The sequence below is a fragment of the Ovis aries genome, chromosome 20 (genome assembly GCF_016772045.2).
Source record: "Ovis aries strain OAR_USU_Benz2616 breed Rambouillet chromosome 20, ARS-UI_Ramb_v3.0, whole genome shotgun sequence".
Lineage (NCBI taxonomy): Eukaryota > Metazoa > Chordata > Mammalia > Artiodactyla > Bovidae > Ovis > Ovis aries.
Genome location: NC_056073.1, coordinates 14680639 through 14702481, shown reverse-complemented (window position 1 = coordinate 14702481; position 21843 = coordinate 14680639).

The window sequence follows — 21843 nt, the reverse complement described above, 5'->3', positions numbered from 1 at the left end:
CCACTGAGGTTTGCCACCTGCTCGTTAGGTGCCGGGCACTAGGGGAAGTGAATGCTCCCTTTTAATCCGCAGGACCATTTCGTGGGTAGATGACTGACATCATCTCCATTTTAAAGATGTGGAGAGTGAGGCTTCAAAGGATGGGTTGACTTGCTTAAAAGCACCTAGCTAGTAAGCGGCGGAGAAGGCAATGGCACCCCACTCCAGAACTCTTGCCTGGAAAATCCCATGGACGGAGGAGCCTGGTAGGCTGTAGTCCATGGGGTTGCAAAGAGTCGGACACGACTGAGCGACTTCACTTTCACTTTTCACTTTCATGCATTGGAGAAGGAAATGGCAATCCACTCCAGTGTTCTTGCCTGGAGAATCCCAGGGACAGGGGAGCCTGGTGGACTGCCGTCTATGGGGTGGCACAGAGTCAGACACAACTGAAGCGACTTAGCAGCAGCAGCAGCAGTACGTGCCAGGACCTACAACTGGGAGTGTGACGAGCAGAGGGCACCTGTTGGAAGGGGTGGCTCCAGCTTCATCTGAAAATATTTCTGGGGCAGCTACCGTGTTTCAGGAGCTTTCCACGTAGCTCAGTGGAAAAGAAGCTGCCTGCTAATGCAGGAGATGTGGGTTCGATCCCTGGGTTGGGAAGGTCCCCTGGAGTAGGAAATAGCAACCCACTCCAGTATTATTGCCTGGAAAATTCCACGGACAGAGGAGTCTGGCGGGCTATAGTCCTAGGTGTCATGAACAGCTGGACATGACTGAGCACACGCACCACCACCGTGTGCCAGGCAGCCCACCGATGCACCAGGGACACAGCGGTGAGCAAGACAGACGGGATCGCAGCCTCACGGAACCCACAGTTAATGAAACAGGTGAGTGTGCCGCATGCATTTTGTCTAGCTCCAGGTTCCCACGGCGCTGTCTGGTTTTGCACTCGGCTGCAAGACAGCCCGGCCTGAGGCATTACTGGAATCAGCAACACAAGACCTCACTCCAGACCAAGGGAACCTGGCCTCTGGGGAGAAGTCTGGGTGGCTCTGTGTTCCACAGACTCTCCGGATGATCGTATCTGACCTCAGGTGGAGGACCACCACTGGACAGCAAGCATGACTGCACTTGAGCAAAGCCAGTCAAGAACATGTGTCTTAAAGGAAAGAACTGTGGGAGTGTGGTGGCCACCAAGAGTCCACCTTTGGAAGGGCAGTGCCCCTTGGGGAGGAGGAGTGTAGGGCAGAAAGGACTGGCGGGGAGACCCCAGACACACGTCCTCAAAGCTGACCCAGATGACAGAATGGCGGTACCTGAACGTAGATTAATATGAATGATGTCAAGGTTCCTGGCTGTCATCTGCCTGGGAAGATTTTATTTATTTATTCCAATTTCTAAAGAGGGGCCTTTTGCTAGAGTGCCTTGAGATTTAGGCGTAAAATTTAAAGCACTAATTAAAATACATAAAACATGGCATGGAGCAATTAGAGTGGCAGGAAGAGGCATAGAGAAGCCTCATCAGTCCTGAGTGCTTGCGAGTGGGAAGAGCCCAATTTCGTAGGTAGTCAGTGCCTTGCCCCAGACGTTGAAGGTCAGGAGTGAAGGGGTTGTGGGTGAAGAGAGATCAAGAGATGAGAAGGATTTCTGGATGCCTTTCCAGGCCCCTGAGACCAGCTGGCGCTACCTGAAGAGAGGTTCCAAGCTCTTCACCTATGTCTTTGTGATAAAAGCCCCCTGCTTAAGCTAACTCGGTGGGTTTCTGATCCTTACAGTGAGTTTCTCTTTAAAATACTTGCCCCTACTTCCCTGTCAAGTTTTTAGGATCAAATCAGATCATGTATTTGAAAGGGCTGAGTGACCTGGAAGGAACTGTAGCAATTAGGAAATATCTGGAAAACAGTTCTAAGCTTAAATATAATCAATGGATTGCTGCAAGGAGAACTCAGAGGCAGGAGGACTTACTGGGGGGAGAGTTTAATTAAGGGAGCTCTACAGAGGCAGTGGTTATGCACAGAGATCTGTGGAAGTCGTGTGATACAGATGGCAAGAGAGAGAAGGAAGACCTCCAGGCAGGGGAAACAGCATAAGCAGCCGTGTGAAGAACTGTGGGGTCAGGGGATGGCAAGCGGGCTACTGGGGCTGCCTTCTAGCAGGGGTTGATTGGGGAATTCCAGTGAGTGGATGCTTTCTGTATATACTGGGCACTAGGAAGCGGGAGACCTGGGTTCAATCCCTGGGTTGGGAAGATCTCCTGGAGGAGGCATGGCAACCCACTCCAGTATTCTTGCCTGGAGAATCCCCATGGACAGAGGAACCTGGCAGCCTGCAGTTTACGGGGTTACAAAGAGCTGGACACGACTGAGCAACTAAGCGCAGCACACAGGAAGACTTTGGAGGTTAAAGCAAAAAGAATCTGATGGATTGGTTGGAGGCAGGAAGGGAAATATTAAGAAGTCAGTGTAGTTTCAGGAAGGCCTTCCCAGGTGGCTTCCTGGGTTGGGAAGATCCCCTGGAGAAGGAAATGGCACCCCACTCCATTATTCTTGCTTGGGAAATTCCAAGGACAGAGGAGCCTGGAGGGCTACCATCCATGGGGTCGCACAAGAGTCGAACATGACTTAGCACACATGCACTGTCATTCCAGGGAGTCTGGAAAAGCATTCTGAAAGAGAGATTCCATGAATGAAGAGAACCAAAATTAGGTCACTGGCTGGAAGTGGGGCACTCGCTCATTTGTTCAACAAGCTTTGGTGAGCGCCTACTGTGCCGACATGTTCCAAGCAGACGTGGTTCAGGGGAAGTGAAACAGGCGTGGCTCCTGCCCTCCCGCAGCCTGCAGTCTGGTTAGGGGGACGGACATTAATGCAGCAATGATGCTGATCATTAAGTGATTATGAGTGGTGAGAAGAACCCGCTGCAGGGCTTGCCCAAATCGGGGAAAGGATGGAGGTGCATTAGGCAAGGCGTCCCAGAGGAAGTGAGTCTTTCCCTAAGATGCAAAGTTGGAGTAGTTTTCTAAGTGAAGAGTAAGTTGAGACACTCTCCAAGTTGTGAGAACAGAGGCCTAGAAGTGGCTGGAACACAGAGAGAGCTAGGACTGGGAGCTGCCTTCGTGAGGGAAGGGTCTGGGAAGGTGGTGGGGCCTTCAGGGATTTGCTGCCAGAAAATGGCAGAAGGGAGGCGGTAGGACTCAAGGGGAAACGGAGGCTTAATGCAGACGCTGTTGCAATAATCTAAATGGGGAAAAGCCCCCAAAATGGTTTTATCTTTGAAGCAGGATGGGAAATAAAGAAAGAAATAAAGAAGGAGGATGGGAAATGAAGAAAGAAAGCATTTTTAAGCTACCACATGCCAGATAGGTCATTTTCCTTATCTTCACAAGAGCCCCATGATCTAAGACTCATTTCCCAGATGAGAAAGCTGAGGTTTGGGACAGGTAGGGCAGCTTACCTGAGACATGGGGTGGCAGAGCTAAATTGGTCCCAGGACTTTAGGGTAGATCCTCCCATGCTATCTTGTACCTCATGTGTAGGCTTCCTGGGAAGTGAATTTGGGAGAAGAAAATGAAATTGGGCGTTGACTCTGAGTTTCTAATCATGGAACGTGCAAAGCGTTAGTCATTCAGTTCTGTCTGACTCTTGGCGACCCCAAGGACTGTAGCCTGCCAGCTCCTCTGACCATGGAATTCTCCAGGCAAGCATACTGGAGTGGGTAGCCATTCCTTTCTCCAGGGGATCTTCCCAACCCAGGGATCAAACCCGCATCTCCTGCATTGCACACAGATTCTTTACCATCTGAGCCACCAGGGAAGTCCCTCTAATCATGGGGATACCAACTAAAGAGATCAGCTTTGGAGACAGGTTGAAATCCAGACTGCCAGAGAGGATGAGGGGTCCGGGCTAGATATGAAGGTGAGAAGGTACCCTTGCAGACCCCCAGGCGCATGCTGCTGCTGCTGCTAAGTTGCTTCAGTCGTGTCCGACTCTGTGTGACCCCAGAGATGGCAGCCCACCAGGCTCCCCCATCCCTGGGATTCTCCAGGCAAGAACACTGGAGTGGGTTGCCATTGCCTTCTCCGCCAGGCACATGGGTCTCCCATTAACATGGATCTCTGGGGGCCTTCTCCCTCACTTCTCTTCCCTTCCCCCTGGACATGCTTATCCGACTGGTCCACCTTTTGCTGATCTTCTAATTAACAAAAGAGCCAATTGTTTGATTTTTTTTTCCCAAATTCATATTTTAGGAAAGGAAGCAAGATGATTTTGCATAGGTTTGTCTGATTGCTGGATTAACAGGCGCCTTCCAACTTCTTAATCCTTATTTAATTTCTAGATCAACCTGGTTCAGCTCAACAAAGCCTACACCCAGGAAATTCAGGAGAAAAGCTGCATTTTCAGGAGTTAAGCCCTGGCATTGTACTCTTTCTTCAATGTGACCAGATTGTGCCTCAGTCTGTAATGAGAGGGACAGGCTGACAAAGAAGTGAGCTACCAGGTACAAACCCAAAGAGCAGAGTCTGAATTTTGGAAATAATGCCTCGGAGAGACGGAATGGGGCTGGGGCTTGGGAATGGAGCCAGAATGAGAGTGAGTGGATTAAGCGCTCCAAGACCTGGGAGCCTCAGGTTGAAGCAGAGACTCACGTCATATCCAGGGTCCAGGCAGGAAAAAGAGGTCATATTCAAATTGGGTAATTTTAAGAGAGTTTAACAAAGGGTCCATTTAGAGGTGAGGACAGGATGCAGAGAAACCAGAGGGGGCTAGTATCCGGGGTTATCCCTACTCCTAGATCTGAAGGAGCAGCGGGAGGTCGGAATCACCAGCACCCAGAGGCAGAGTGAGATGTGTGGAGGACCCCTGCCTGACAGGTGCTGTGACCCCACCGGGTGGGGCCTGAGAGATGAGCACCCCAGTCTCCCACCCTGATCTCTTGCTGATGTTATTCATTGACCAAAGCCCACAGGAAGCCCAGGAGCAGGGGGCCCCTTGAGGAGTTCCCCATAGAGCAGTCTCCCGGGGTGCAGACAGGGGAGGCAGGGGTGAGAAAGAAAGGGGCAACAGGAGATGCCCAGCATGGCTCTCCGCGGTCACCTTCTTGTCCTCTCTTGCTGGATACTTGGCTGTGGGCAGCGGAGAACGAGCAATGGGTGGGAGGCGTGGGAGCCAAGCTTTAGCCTCAGCCTTCGCTGTCTGAGCCTGGCCTCCCTCTTTCTCGGCCTTTCCTGGCCGTGTCTCCATGCCCTTTCCTTCTCTCCTTGCCTTCATCAAAGCTTACTTGTCTCTCGGGGCTCATTAAGTAAGGGGAACTAGTCTGACAGACTGAACCTGGTTTGAACATGTTTTCCCTTCATGTTCATCCAGAGAAGAAGCAACGCACAGACTGTGACCTGCCTCAGACCTCAGAGGAGTTTGGACGCAGCTCCACTGAGGATGGGAAAAATCAACCTATTTCAGGTATATCAGGCCTGCCTTGCCTTGGCTCTCATCTTGTCCAGGCTCTGAGGAGCTGTTGGAGCAGGGCAGCCTTTGCACATGCTCCTCTCACTCTTAACTCATTCAGTTTGGTGGATTCTGGTCCTTCCTGCCCCTTTCTTCCAGGAAGCCTTCCTTGATTACCCCACCTGCATCGTTTGCCTCCGCTCTGCAGGCCCTCATCATTCACAGGTTCAGGTTATTCCCGGATGTGGCTCTGGCAGCACGTGTTTACAGATTTCCCAGACTGTGATCACTCCCAAGGAGAGGCTCTTTGGAATCTCCCCTAGTTCTTCCTCTAGTATCTGTACCATCTTAGCCAATGTCTCTGGGACACGTGTGTGGTAAGGGGGAAGGCAGGGTGCTCTTAGAATCAGCTATTCAGAGTCCAGAGAAATGTTGGTGAGAAGTAACTTGTAATATGGGCTTTCCACGTGGCTCAGTGGTAAAGAATCCACCTGCACTGCACGAGACATGAGTCCGATCCCTGGGTTGGGAAGATCCCCTGGAGAAGGAAATGGCAACCCACTCCAGTGTTCTTGGCTGGGGAACTCCGTGGACAGAGGAGCCTGGTGGGCTATAGTTCATAGTGTCTCAAAAGAGTAGGACACGACTTAGCAACTAAACAACAATGACATGTAGTATATTCAGGGTCCTGTGGTTCCGGGAACAGAGAGAGACCACTGAACCAGGGTCCTGTTCAGATTTTAGAAGCTAAGACTGTTAGACTTGGAAAGAAGCAAGGAAATCACCTAGCCCCATGATTTGCACTAATTTTTAGCTCCAGAATCTTTTATTTTGCACAAGCATAATCTTTTATTTCCTACAAACATTCCAATAGATTGCAGATAAAGAGCAGCAGCTTTGATTGAAGAGATGTAGGGGTTGGGGCTCCAGTCATACAGCCTCAGATGGTCCCAAAGCCCTGGAGAACCAAGGCCTCCATGTGGCACAGGCCGAAGCCCCCAGCTTGTCCAGCCCCGGTGTGAACACAGAGGCAACAGAGGGGGTGCCTCACCCGAGCAGGTTACTGGCAAAGCAGTGATGGGCATTTCCAGGCTGGCAACATTCCTCCCCCGACCCTTGCTTCCTCTGAATGTCCCCACAAGTCACCACCCTGGGGTCAAGATCATCTCCCTTGGTCATCTTTGGCTGGCCCTCTCCTGTGCCCATCAGACGTGCTCCAAGAAGCCAGGCGTGCAGGGTGCAGAGCACAGCCTATGAAGCTGGGCCAGGCCAGTGGGCGGTGCTGGACACCCAGCATCTCTTTACTTACTCCAGCCCTCTAAACCCCAATTGCTGAGCCATCTAGTTGCCAGCTGGCCTGGGGCTTTGAGGGTCACGGAGGACCCAGGCCAGTTCCTCTCCTGTCCTCTGATGGGCCCTTTCCTTGCTCCCTCCTCCTGGGAGCTTCGTGGTGGCCTCTCTGCTCGGGTCCCTCTGCCCTCCCACTGCTCCTGTGTGCAGTCCCATTAGCATGCGGGGCCCATCCTGGCTGGCTCCTCATATTATTTGCACAGGTTAAGTATTCCTGATAAGGCTTCTCAAATCAGAGGGCTGAAATGAACTTAATTAGAACTCGAAATACTCCAGGTAGAGATAAAAGGCAGCGCATCCAGGTCTCTGAAGCAACAAACTGGGGGTGGGGAGAGGAGCGTGGAGGAGCAGGTGAGGGAATCTGGTCCCACGCCAGGATGAAACACTTTCCTGTGCAGAAATGGGGGAGATGGGGCCATCTGAGCTCTTCATCTCACAACCGCCCTCTCTCACCCCGCTCGAACTCTGACCCTCTACCCACAACATGGATGTAGAGTCCACACTTGGGACACAAGCAGCCCAGCTGTGAGGGGAGGGGCTGGGCTGCGGGGCACGAGGGGGAAAGAGAATTCCATCTGTAAAATGAGGGTAAATATCAAAGAATGGGCTGGGGTTTATATGAGTCATATGTGTGAAGAGCAGAGAACTGCCTGGTACATGATAGGCGTTCAATAATAAATGCACAGGTATTATTATTAGTGAACTCTGCCTTGTCCTGTTTAATCTGTGTGTGTGTGTGTGTGTGTGTGTGTGTGTGTGTGTGTGTGTGTGTGGTGGGGAGAGGATGTTCATTTCCACATGTGGCGCTGCACAAAACGATGTGTCTGCAGGTGACCACACCAGACCTCAGAACCCATGTGGAGTGCTCTCGTGGAAAATGCCTCTCGTCACCTCACCATCCCCCTGGACGACCACGTTGACCTTTGCAATCTTGTCAAATCAGAGGACAAGAAGGGCTTTGTGGGCAGATGGCAGATGCCAGCCTCAGCTCACTGGAGTTGGCACATCAGGGGTGCAGCTTGTGGAACCTGAAGGATGAGGCCCTCTGCTGCCTGGAGGGACAGGGAGAGGATTGTGGGCCCCGTGGGACCCTGTGCCAGACTCAGCATAAGTGACCCTGTGGGACCAAACCTCCTGGCCTCTTGGCATCAGCATCCCTGGGCCAGGCCTACTGTGAACCACTAGGGGGACTGAGTCTGGAGATGTTGGCAAGGGGGCCTCCAGCTGCTCGGTGACCTGCAGAAGCACGTAGAATTTAGAGCTCATAGGCATTAGAGAGCCATTTCCATCATAGGAGAAAACTGTGGCTCAGAGAGGGAGAGTTATTTCCCCAAAATCTCAGAGCTCGAGTTGAACCCAGATCTCCCAATTCCATTCTTTGGGCAAGAACAACCTCTTCCAACTTTCCAATAAAAATGGATGCCTCAGTAAGGAAAATGACCCTAACCTTTGTTTAGTGCTTTACAGTTTATAACACCTACCTAATCTGTAATGGGGATGTTCTTTCATAGATATGAAATCAATGCATTTTAATTTCCTCACTAAATTGCATTCTCACGCAGCCTTCCTCCGTCAAGGCTGAGCCGTGAGTCTCTCAGCCCCATGAAGGAGAGGGTGAGTTTACTCTGAACAAAGACTCCATGGTCTCCAGGGCTCTGGAGAACCCAGTGGGATTTGTGGCTCATGCAGTGTGACCCTGGCAGGTGACTTCTCTACACTGGGCCCTTTTTATCAGCACCAGGGGCTGTTCCAAGGCCTCCTTAGAGCAGCTGTGAGGTCAACAGTGTCTGTGTTGAGTATGTGCCTCACACCTGTTGGCAAGCCTGGAGGACACAGTCACAGAGTTTCACCCAGGGGACATCCATCAGACAGCATGGGGACCCCCTTCTTTCCTGTCCTAGGGATCTTCAGGGGGCAAGGGAGCTGAAGATAAGCGGGTGGGCAATGAGACCCTCAGCTGATCTTTCTCCAGGCTGAGCTCCCCAAGGAGAAAGGCGTGCTGGGTGAGGGAAGGAGACACAGAGTAGAGGGGAGTCTGATCCTCTTTTCCTCTGGGGCTTGAGAAGGTCATCACCTCCCAGGCTGCTCCTGCCCCTATGGCAGGTGGCTGCACTGAGGTCAGCTGGGTGACGGAGGGCAGGATTTCAGATCTCTGCACACCCCTGAGCTCCTGGGTGCCGGAAAAGGAGCCCAGATGCTTCTGCTTATCCTGAAGTTATTTGAGTCTGATGGGGGAGTTTCTTAGAGGGTTCAGGGAAGACTGCTGGGTAGGACCTCAGAGGATCCTCAGCACCAACAAGAGACACGATGGGACCAGTTCTATATGGAGTTCTAGGGCGGCCCAGCCCTGCTGGAGGGGAGAAAGAGTGGGAAGTTTAGCAGCCTTGACCATCGGCAGAGCAATCCTGCTGAACACACGGTAGAACGCATCACCCCATCTTGCTGGGCACCAAACTGCGCATGAACAGACTGGCTTGAGGCCAGAGGTGCCCTTTTCTCCCAACGTCATGCAGGCCACTGCCCATCCACGTAGTTGCCATCCTGGCGGGCACGTAGAAAACAGAGAGGTGAGCACTTTGTCCACCAGAAACTGCGTGGTTCCTTTAAAAGGCTGTTGAAATTGTTGAGTCGGGGGACTTCCCTGGTGGTGTCATAGCTAAGACTCTGCGCTCCCAATGCAGAGGGCGTGGGTTCAATCCCTGGTCAGGGAACTAGATCCCACATGCTGCAGCTAAGAGTTTGCATGTTGCAACAAAGACCCAGCACAGCCAAATAAGTGAATTAAGTTAAATCAATAAATATTTAAGATAAATAAATTATTGACTCAAACCTAGATTACCGTATTGGGCTAAACTTAGCTTCTCCCTTTCCCCATCACCCACAGGATGGGAGCACTCTCTCCAATTGGCTGATAGGGAATAAAGAAAAGGGCTTTCTCACACATCTGAGCACACTGTGAGTACATCTGTGACCTTGCCACACTCATACATTTTTGGCTGATATCTCGTAAGTGCTGGAGAATGGCCACCACGGGGGGTCAGCGTAGCAAGGCCATACGGTCTGGAGGCCGTGGTAGCGTGCCCAGAATCATCTTTATTGTCACCATTTCTACTGCCAGAGGTTCCTCCTGCTGACAGGTCCCTCGGTGCTGTGTTCTCAGCTGGGCTGAGTGTGGAGAGTAACTGAAGGTTGATACAGCACAACCGGGAGAAACAGCCCAGGCTTTGGAACCACTCAGTCCAGACCTGGGTTGAAATCCCAGCCCCGCTATTTACCAGCTATGCAACCCTGGGGAAGCAACTTGTCCCCTCTCAACTCTAAAATGATAATAATAGCACTGAGTTTGCAGTCTGGATGTGAGAATTAGAGGTGTAGGTAGAGCATAAACCCTGTGCCCTGGACAAAATAGGTGCTCAATAAAATAGCAGCAAATTTGTGGGTGAACGAATGGGCTAACTTGATGGTTTTGAATTGTGCTGGAGAAGACTCTGGAGAGCCCCTTGGACTGCAAAGAGATCAAACCAGACACTCGTAAAGGAAATCAACACTGAATATTCAATGGAAGGACTGATGCTGAAGCTGAAGCTTTGGTACTTCACCTGATGCAAAGAGCCGTTTCATTGGTTAAGACCCTGATGCTGGGGTAAGACTGAAAGTAGACAGAGAAGAGGGAGGCAGAGGATGAGATTGTTAGATAGCATCGCTGACTCAATGAACATGAATTTGAGCAAACTCCAGGAGATGGTGAAGGACGGGGAAGTCTGGTGTGCTGCAGTCCACCGGGTCGCAAAGAGTCAGACACGACTTGGTGATTGAACAACAACAGAAAACTTGCTGAGACGAGCACACGCGCGTGGACTCCGCACTGAAAGGCAGCTGCTGAGACGAGCACACGCGCGTGGACTCCGCGCTGAAAGGCAGCATGCATGTGTGTGTGCTCATTCGCTCTGCCATGTCCGACTCTTTGCAGCTCCCACCAGGCTCCTTTGTCCATGGGAGTTTTCAGGCAAGAAAACTGGAGCAGGTTGCCATTGCCTCCTCCAGGGGGTCTTTCTGACCCAGGGATTGAACCCGCATCTCTTGTGTCTCCTGCACTGGCTCATTCATCACCACTCCACTGCATGGCACTCAGGGCTGAAGCCAAATGGCCTTGCATTCCTGACTTGGTCACTCCCTTGCTATATAGCAGTGGAAATTTTATTTAGCCTCCCTAGGTCTCGGATCTTTCATGGGTACAGTGAGAAGGAGGAGAAGGATGTCCGTTAAATGGTGCTACTGTGGATGAAATGAGTTCATGTAAACAAGCTTCGGACAGCAGCAGTACCTGGCATGAGTTAAGTGCTGCATAAAAGCTTGCCATTATGATAATGCCAGTGTGCTAAGGGATGCCATTCCACCCCATCTCTGTGCCCAGCACCGCCGCGGGCTTTGGGGAGGATGTATGAGAAGCATAAGACATGGCAGCTGGCCTCAAGGAGCTTGTTGAGGAGGCTGGATGATGCGAAGATGATGGGCAAGAGTGGTGGGAATGTAAAGAGGGGCCCAGGGGAATTCAGACAGCAGATGCCGTAGGGAGCAGAGGAGCCAGTGGAGGGAGGCTTCAGGGGAGAGGACGCCTACTTGAAGGATGCACAGGGCATGTTAGTCAGTCTGCGCATGCCTGGTGTCTCATCACTACCACCATGAGGGCAACTGTTAAGACAGTGACAGTGTAACAGACAAGGGCTGCCTGGGAGTCCAGACACCGGGGGCCTTTTCCTTGGCTTCATCTTTTGAAGAACAGAAGACTTGGGGCAATCACTTGCCTCTCTGAGGCTCAGTTTCCTTAAATGTAAAACAGTAATAGGGCCTTCCCTGGAGGACCATGGAGAAGGCAATGGCAACCCACTCCAGTAGTCTTGCCTGGAGAATCCCATGGACAGAGGAGCCTGGTGGGCTACAGTCCATGGGGCTGCAAAAGAGTCAGACATAACTGAGCAAACAACAACTAGAGGAGCAACCTAGACAGCACATTAAAAAGCAGAGACATCACTTTGTCAACAAAGGTCCGTCTAGTCAAGGCTATGGTTTTTTCAGTAGTCATGTATGAATGTCAGAGTGGGACAATAAAGAAAGCTGAGCACTGAAGAATTGATGCTTTTGAACTGTGGTATTGGAGAAGATTCTTGAGAGTCCCTTGAACTGCAAGGAGATCCAACAAGTCTATCCTAAAGGAAATCAGTCCTGAATATTCATTGGAAGGATGGATGCTGAAGCTGAAATTCCAATACTTTGGCCACCTGATGAGAAGAACTGACTCATTTGAAAAGACCCTGATGCTGGGAAAGATTGAAGGCAGGAGGAGAAGGGGATGACAGAGGATGAGATCGTTGGATGGCATCATTGACTCTATGAATATGAGTTTGAGCAAGCTCTGGGAGTTGGTGATGGACAGGGAAGCCTGGCGTACTGCAGTCCATGGGGTCACAAAGAGTCAAACATGACTGAGTGAGCAACTGAACTGAACTGGAGGTCCAGTGGCTAAGACTCTGTGTTTTAACTGCAGTGGGCATGGGTTGAGTCCCTGGTCGGGAAAATAAAATCCTGCATGCCACTCAATGAGGTCAAAAAGAGAGAGAATAATGGTACCTATCCTTTCAACTTCACAGGATTGGAGCTGAGCTAAAATAAACCAATAAGGATGAACTCGAGGTGTTGCTACACTCAGTATGGTTTAGCCAATGTACTGTATTAAGAGCCAATCCCAAGAACTACTGGGAGAACTCAGTGTAGACACTCTAAAGGAGAAATTGGGGAGGGGACAGTCATATCATCACACAGGCTGAGAAGTCTCCTATGCATTTGAGTTTTAATTTTTCCATACCCTTGACATTAACCATGAGTCAAGTAGCTGGAATTTGTGTCTTTTCTCTACCTCAGCTGTCTGCTCCCCACCCCCACCCCACCCACCCAATGTCAGGGCTGGTGACAACAGGAACACGAAGCTCCAAGCTTCTTAGGGGAAAAAGATTCTAGAATCCAACCAAGCTTGTTTGTTGGGTGGTGACCTTTCTTCTCTGGCCCATGAGATGCTGGCCAGGGGGTCCCATCTGCTATCCACCCCTCCGCCCACATGCCCATCCACCTCTGCTCATTACCTCCACCCCAGTTTCTACTCTGCTCATCCCTCAACCCAGAAATCAAACTTAATCACCTTCTATCCAGTGTCTGCACTGAGATAAATAGTTGTGGAATGCTCCTGAGGAGGGAAAAAAAATTTCCAGCATTTAAAATATTGAGCCGCTCAGAAATAATTATTCATGAGGCTTTCGTGCATGCATTAGAGTTTCCCCTCGAGGCTGAGGGCCGCCTGCTGGAACGAACTTAGCCACTACTTGGCCTTTCTTTCCCCGTTTTCATTTTGCTCTCTCTTTTTTCTTCCCTGCGTTTGCAGTTCCTTAAAATATTCAGATTGAAACATTAAAAATGCTCATCAACAGGACATGGACAGGGTTATGCTGAGCTCATCAACAGGAGGAGCCCACTGGTGGGAGGAAGGACTTGAGATGGACTGTAGTGAAGAATGCCTGCAGGAGAGGCGGCGGGTATGCGGTTTGAGGAGACGGAGCTCTTAGGGAGCCCCAGTCTGAGGGGAGACACAGCCCAACCAGGCCCTGATAAACACTGGGGAATTCACCTAAAGAAAAGGACATGGTCCTTGCCCCTGAAGAACACCTATCTTATTTAGGAGACAGATACATGAAAGTTTTCCGGTTTGCTATGGTAAATGCTGGAGCCAAGATGGATCCACAGTTCTGGGGAGAGCCCTGGAACGTTCTCTGCAGGAGCTGGCCTGCCTCTCCTCTTGGCTCATGCACCTCGCATCTCCGTTTTGCTGTGGGGTCTTGAAAAAAGATAGGAACAGAAAGAACCTTGGTGTTGAACGTAGAATATGTTAACCTCTGTAATGACGTTTTTTACACTATGATGTTTTTATGACTTGTTCAGTAACAACTCTGAGACATGTCCTATACAGTCTCCCAAAGCTCCCTAGTGGGATCAGCCCCCCACAGTAGTTGCCCACAGTAGTAACTCACTCCCTATATGAGCTTTCTTCACTTTCTTATTTCCTCTTTTCTTTGTGGGTCCTTTCTGAGGTTATTTCCCCAATGGACTACTTGTCCCCACATCATTGTCTCACAGTCTGTTTCTGGAGAACTCAATCCAAGACCCTTGAGGTGAATGTCTCTCCTTTGACCAGCTAGAGAAAAGATCATACAACCAAGAGATGAGGGTACCGACCTGGGAAAGACAAGAAGATGCATCATATTGTCACTCTTTTTTCAGCACCTGATATGATACCACGTACAGGAAGGGTGGGCAGATGCTCAGAAAGTATTCCATTGATTGAACTAACTCAAGTGCATTCTGTCCTCAACTTGATGTGTGACCTTGGGCACATCACTTTACCTCTCCGAGTCACTGTCACCATCTTCAGGGAATGGATGACAACATTGCCTATTTTAGAAGAAGGAATGAGACAATAGCTGTGAATAAGCCTTGTGATTCTAATGCCCTCTAAATTGTAAGAGGTGGGAGATTAGAGAACTGCCTCTTAGCCTTGGGGCTCCTTTTCAAAGCACCCAACTAGGAACATTTTAGTGGCTAAAAAACAGCATCAATTTTCTCATTGAAATTCTTTTATTCAACAAAGTGAATAATCTTAGTGAAAGGAATATGCATTATGTTTTCTGTAGGAGTCATTAAAGTTGTTTTCATTTTGACTTAAAAACACGCAGTGTCTGACTATTTAGTCTGAAATGGCTCTGTGCAAAAAGAAAGGCTGTTCTTCACCAATCTTCATTCGATAGCTGAGAAAATGGGCGAAGAAAGGCTGTGTCTTTTGCGGGGCCACAGGCTGCTTAGAGAAATTCATGGATTCTGCAGAGCCTTCGTGGCCATGGGCTCCAGCCACGCCCTGTGCTGGGTGTTGGTGTGCTGAGGCCCTGCTGTCATGGAACTGTCAGTCTCCTGGGGCATGGGATGAAAGGAATAGTCACACTAAGGGTTTAACAATAAGTCTTATGATAGAAAACATATGTTTCTCTAAGAATTACAGCGGTGGAGCTGGTGCAAGTGGATGATGGAGGAAGTACCCAGAAGAAAGTGCTACCTGAGCTGAAGTCTGAGACATTATCTGAGAAAAAAAATCAAGGCGAGATTCCTAGAGGAGAGAGCATAAGCAAAGGTCCTGTGGCCCAAGGTGGTACATAGTGGGCTTGGTGAAGTGAAAGGAGATCCTTGAGGCCACAGTTCGGAGAGTGAGAGGTGGAGTGAAGAGGAATGGGGCTGCAAAGGTGGGCAGGGAGAGGCCACTGAGTCCTTAAAGGCTATAGGCATTACAACCAAGAGGGGAATCCAAGTTCTACTCATTTTTTCTTCGTAGTACCCCACACTGTATTATGAAAAAACAAGCATGCAGATAAGATGCATAGTGGACCCCGTATAACTACCATCTTGATTCTACACTAGCATTTTGCTCTATTTGTTTTTTTCACATATCTGTTCATCTCTTATCCATATTTTTTGTATAACTGTTAATATTTTATTATATATGCCTTAGTTCTTTCTAATGGAAAAAATAAAACCTCACAGATAAAATTCTACCTGAGCCCTAACCCAGGTCACAATCTCCTAGTTTAGCCAGTGGGGAACCCCAGCGTGAGATTAGAGAGTGGGAGGAGAGAAAGGATGGTATTGCCTTATTCATCTCTTGATCCATCTTATATTTTCTGCCATTCAAAGTGGCAGACACCAGCCATAAACACTTCAGCCTGTGCCAGGAGCCAGCGCGAGAAACTCTGCCCTTGGCAAAGTCATGAGGAAGGAGGCTCGGCATTACGCAAAGGCGAGATCAAGCCTCAGGAAACCCCCTGTTCCCGAGCATCTACCCCCAAAACCAGAGTCTATTTTATGCTCTCACCTACACTTCTGACTTTATGGGGGGCTCTCCCCCATCACCATTTCTCTCGGAGAAGGAGTTAAATCGCAGCTGCAGTTAATAAAGATTCCTGGGCGTGACAAGAGTGTTTCAACTTACAAACTCCTCTGAAGGTTCTCTAGCCTGCCTGAGCAGGTTCGTCCAGCTACATGTGATTGTTTACAGCCTCCCAACCATGAGAGGCATGAGATGCTTTAAACTTTCTATATACAGACTCTTTTGAGAAGTTAGAAAATTATTAGTATAGTATAGTAGATTGATTAGAAATTATATTGGTGAAGGGTTTTTCATTTGTTGAGCCAATATTTGCTGCTAAATCTCCATATTCCTTGCCCCTATAATGAATATAACTAGCATATAGGAGAAATAAGTATTAACCTTTAAGATTAATCTTGTTAACCTTAGGTTAAGTAAATTCCTTTCTTGATTGTAACCCACTACACCCTCACCCTATAGGAATGCAACTTTATTTGGAAGGTGGCACTTGGTTTAAGAAAAAATCACCCCTGGAAAAAACAAGTGTTCTGGTTGACTGACCGTTATCAGAAAGGGCCATAAAATGTCAGCAGGCCTCATGGCCAGAAGATGATGTAAAACCCATAAGACCTTTGTATAATTTTATATGAAGCACCTGATTGTGACAAGGTTCAGGTCTGCTGACCCCGCGTGACTCTGTATTCATCCCTATGTATAACAAAAAGTATATAAGCAAACCTGAAAAATAAAGAAATGGGATCAGTTTCTGGAAAGACTGATTCCCCCGTGTCGTTCTTTCCCCTTCTGGCTGAATTCCCATCTGGTACGTGGGTACTCACCAAGCCTGCTAATTTTGCGTAGGCTTCTAAGATCAGACTGGGGAGGCCTCAGTGCCTCCTCTCCTTCGGGAGAATGGAAAGACACCTGTGGCCTACGTAGGTGGTGATTGGTATTCCACGTAAACCAACTTATTCAGCCTCCTTTTCTCCATTAATCTTCCTACTACAGTATTCCTTTCTAGTCTCTCTTTATACTTCTAGTTAAATAAGTTCTTTCCTAGGACGCCTACTCCGTCTCCCCTTCGAATTACCCTGGATCCACCGGGGCTGGACCCCGGCAAGCCTGCATATCGTAAACAGCTGAGTAACCCAACTTCTTACCAAGATACAAAACATTCCATCACTCTAGAAAGTTCCTTTGTTCTCCTTCAGTCAATCCCTGCCTCAAACTCCCAGGCAACCACTGTTCTGATATTTTACACCATACATTGACTTTGCTTATTCTAGAACTTCATGTAAGTGGAGCCAGTCAGTATATCCCCTTTTTAGCAGTGCTTCTTTCACTCCACATGTTTTTGAGATTCATCCATATTGTTGCATGAATCAATAGTTGATTCCTTTCTGTTGAATACCATCCAGAGGATGTGAATTTCACAATTTGGTTATCTACTCTGTTGTTAATAAAATGTGGGTTGTTTTCAGTTTTGAGTGATTATGAATGATGGTGCTATGAATGTTTTCATACAAGTCTTTTTGAGGATGTGTGTTTTCGTTTCTCTGGGGTAAATTCTCAAGAAAGGAATTGTTGGGTCATAGGCTTTGATGTCAGTTTCATTTTACGAGAAACTTGTGGACCTTTCCCAAAGTAGCTGTACTATGTGCATTCCTGCCCTGAGCGCCAGTGAGTTCCAGTTGCTCCACTTCTCATCAGCACTTCGTGTTGTTAGTCTTTCACGTTTTAATTGGTGGGTGTGTGATGATGGTTCGTTATGGCTTTCATTCATATTTCTCTCACGGGTAACGATGCTGAGTCCTTTTTCCTTGTGACTTTTGGTGAACTATCAAACTCCTTTGCCTTTTTTTCTTCTTAAAGTAGATTGTTTATCTCCTAATTATTGAGTCTTAGGAGTTCTTTATATACATCCTGTATCTACATCCTTTGTCAGACCTAACAATAATTATTTATCCAAGAAATATTTCAGTGCCACCACTACACACTGGGCAACATACTCAACTAGACGGCATGGAACCTGCCTCTTGGAAAGCCACAGTCTGGGTCTCCTGACCACTAAGCCCAGTGCTGTTCCTACTACACTCAGCTTTTCCTTCAGGGGACAGCTCTGGATTCCATAGGTCCCCAGGATCCTGAGCTAAGCAGGATGACCTGGTTTTGAAACCCAGCTTGGCCGTTTACTTGTTGTGTGACTGGGGGCAAGTCACCTAATTTCTCTTAGTCTCAGTTTATACTCATCTATAAAAACAGAATTTCAGAAACCCCTACCCCTTGGATTACTGTGAAGTTTAAGGAGGCGAAAGTACCAGGTGTTAAGTAAGCCTGCAGCCATCTTGGCCTCCGTTCTCCCCTTTCCTTGGTGACAAGACACTGTCCTAGCTCTCTGTGGCAGCAAGGTGTGTTCTGTCCTTGCAGGACTCTAATGGAGAAAAGTATTTAGTTTAAAAATGAGATGTTATGGGGACTTCCCTGGGGGCCTAGTGGTTAGGATTCCGGGCTTTCACCGCCATGGCCTAGGTTCAATCCTTGGTTGGGGAACTGAGTTCCCGCAAGCCGTGGGGGCACAGCCAAGAACAGAGAGAAAGAGAAAGAGAGAAATGTTATGATGGTGCAAACAAAGTGATGGGGACTTACTCTCCCCCGGCTGCAGGCATAGGCCCCTGCTTTTCAGAATTGATGAGGTTTTCTGAGTCTGCTAATGGAGTGTGTTTTTAATGAGCTTCCTGATTTCTCTCCATCACCAAACAGCTGGAGGAGAAGTGCACTGGCATGAGAGTGAGGAGACTCTGGCCTGGCTGGGTCTCTAACTGGCCGTGTGCCCCCCGGCAAGTTCTCTCACCCACCTCCTGCACACCCTTCCTTGTAACAGGAGAAGGTGGACAAAGGGATTTCTAAGGTCTCTTCCAGCCAATAATTCTGTGCTTGTGAACTTCTTTTGCCCCTGGCAGAGGCTGCACCACAGCCGGAAGACATTTAAAAACAGAATCAGCTGTCAGCAAGCTTGAGCTAAGCATTTTTGTGTGTTCTTATATTTGGGGGGAGGCACAAGTGGGCTCTGAGATGTGACGTCACCACGCAGAGCCTCAATCACACCCAGATTAAACAAAAGAAAACTGTCAAAAGGAAAGATATTAGTCCTTAGAAAAACAAAAGCAAAAACAGCCGTGCGTTATTTGGATGCCTCTGTGTTTCTTTTCCTTCAACCAACTTCTTAACCATGAGAAACATGATTCTTTTGATTCATCCAATTGATTAGAAGGTTGGGGCTGGTTTACCTTCCCCTTTCATTTCTGCCTAATTAGAAGACATGCCTCTGTTGACGGACACCCCTTCCCTGTGAGGGTTTCTGAAAGTTTTTTTTTTTTTTTTATTTTTTTAAATTTTAAAATCTTTAATTCTTACATGCATTCCCAAACATGAACCCCCCTCCCACCTCCCTAAGAGTTCTATATGGGCGAGATGAAAGCCACATCTCTTCTCTAATTTACTAATTTGGTAAATCCAAAGCTTCGTGGGAAGGCTTTGTGCCAGCTGTGGTGGAGCAGGATGCAGGCTCATGGGAGCAACAGGAAATGGGCTGGCAGGGCTGGGAGGGGCCGGGCTGGGAGCCGCTTCAGTCACCAGCCACTTAGGAGGCTGCATTCTCTCGTGCTTCAGAGCTGCCAGAGCTGCCTGGGGCACATTGCTTCACCTCTCTGAGCCTCAGTTTCCTCATCTGTAAAATGGTGGCGGTGTCCGTTTGAGAGCGAAGTGGTTGGTGAGTATGAAGCAGTCAGTGCTGGACGCTGCATGTCGCAGATTCTGCGTTCCCATTAACTTTAGGACTATCATTCACCAGAGGGCAGGGAACTGTCTGGGAAGCCACAGATACAAGAAGGTCCCAGATTCCGGCCATTTGGACCTTGGCAAGGGGCCCCTTGCCTAGACACACAAGGACAGCCTCAGGAGCCTCCTCTGTCCTTTTCTCTTGGGATGCTCTTCTGGATTTTCCCAGAGGCTCTGTCCTCCAGGGACAATGTCCCCAACATCCTTTTCCCTCTGAAGCTCCTGGTCTCCATTTATATGTAAATTGGACGTCTGAGTTCAGAGGCCACAGTTTGTTGGATCTGGCTTTTACATTTCAAGGGAGGCAGAAGAAATACCACCATGGAGAGGGATGCAATTTTCTACCCAGAATAAATCTTCCTCTTCCCAGCCCCCGACAACTTCCCATTAGAAGGTGCTAGGACCAGGGGCAGTGAATTTTCTGTCCCAAAGTGTCTCCCCAAGACTGCTCCCCAGGGGGCTCCTGTCACAGGGGCCCTTGTCATCTTCCATCAAGTCCTTTCAAGGGCCGGCACTTTCCACCTCTTTAAGCTTTTTTATACCTGCAGCCAATGCTTCCGAACAAGAGAGGCAGGGTACAGGTTCGCCTGGGCACCCATTCCCGCCCATAACACTGTGCCTCTCTTCCTCCTGCAGGTTCTGCAGGCTCCAAGACCAGCTGGAGGGGTGGGTGGAAGAGCAAAGCCTGCTAATAATACGGTCTAACTTCAGGTCAGGTGTCCGGCCACTGACTATCTCACTTAATTCTCAAGAACCCTTGCAGAAGGTGTCGTTATTAGTCCAACTCTCCAGATCAGGGAGCTAAAGCTCAGAAAGGAAAACTGATTTGCCTGAGGCACGCCCTTTGTTAGCAGGGAGCTGGAGCAGGAGCCAGGCATTCTGACTCCCCAGGGCAGCCTGCCACCCTCTGCTGTGGGGGTAACCCTCATGGGAAGTGGCCAAACTGGGATTTGACCTTCAACCTGTGCAACTTCTAAACCCTGCTTCTTCTGAGGACAGATTCACCCTAAGTATCACACTCTCTGAGTTTTCAAACATAAATAACGTGCAGCAAAACCTAGAGAACATCATCACTCTTCTGGATGCAATTTAATGTACCTTAGAGATTCAAGGAAGCCTGTTGGGTTCACTCAGGAAGGCAGGAGCATCGCTGATATGTTGATTGCTCAGACAACAGGCAGGGCTAGTGATCAGCCGAGACTTCTGGGAAGGAAACTGGGTAAGGGAAAGGTTCCCAGCACTGCCCCAGGTTAACTGCTTATGAAAATGGTAGTGGATTTCAGAATCAGACCTGAGCAAAACTTGTAGAAGACTTGTTTTTTTTTCTTCCTTACACGGTTGGCCATGCCGTGTGGCAAATGGGATCCCACCAGTGACTGAACCCACAACCTCTGCATTGGAAACTTGGAATCTTAACCATTGAACCACCAAGGGAGGTGATTGTAGAGGACTTTTGGGATGTGAGGACAGTTTGATCCCAGCTTCCAGATAGGCACATAATGGCAAGTAACAACAGCTACCACTGGATTTATACTTTAGGCAGCTCTTATATACACATATACAGTTCATATAGTATCTTGTTAAAGCTTATAAACCTATCAGCTGGGTATTTCCCTGGTTTTATGGATGAGGAGATGGCCAACCAAAGAAGTAGCCCAAGGTCACACAAACGGAAATTGCAGGACTTGAGCGGCCCAGCTCCAGAATATGCATTTTAGTCATGCTCTGTGTCCTGTAGCGTTTTCTGAGCCCCTGATGGGTGCCTGGCACAGTGCGAGGTGCCCCGCAAGCAGGGACCCAGCCGATGCTCACACCCCAGTGACGTGGGACTTGCCTGCACTTGCCGAAAGTCACACCGCCAGTCAGCTCTTACTCCTGCCTTCAGGAACGTTGGCCAACAGTGATAATTAAACAAGTTCACTCATAGATATCACATCAGAGGGGAGAAAGCTGCATGACATGGGAAAGGAGGAAGCAAAGCACTAGGGGTTCAAAGGATTGGAGGTGGGGATGCTTTGCAGAACGGGGTTTGGGAGCAGGAGCTACTGGACAGAGAATGGGCTTCTCCCCACTCCAGGCCTTTGAACATGTTCTTGCCATTAAAACTCTCTCCCCCTGCATTCCCACCCCACTCCCTCTGGCCAACACCAACTCGTCTCCTCCTGTCTCCTCTTAAGGGTTTCTTCCTTGGGTCCTTGATTGAAGCCCTGGGTCATGATAACTACTCTTTCCATAAGATTCCGGGCCCTGCAGATCTCCTCCACACCAGACATCACA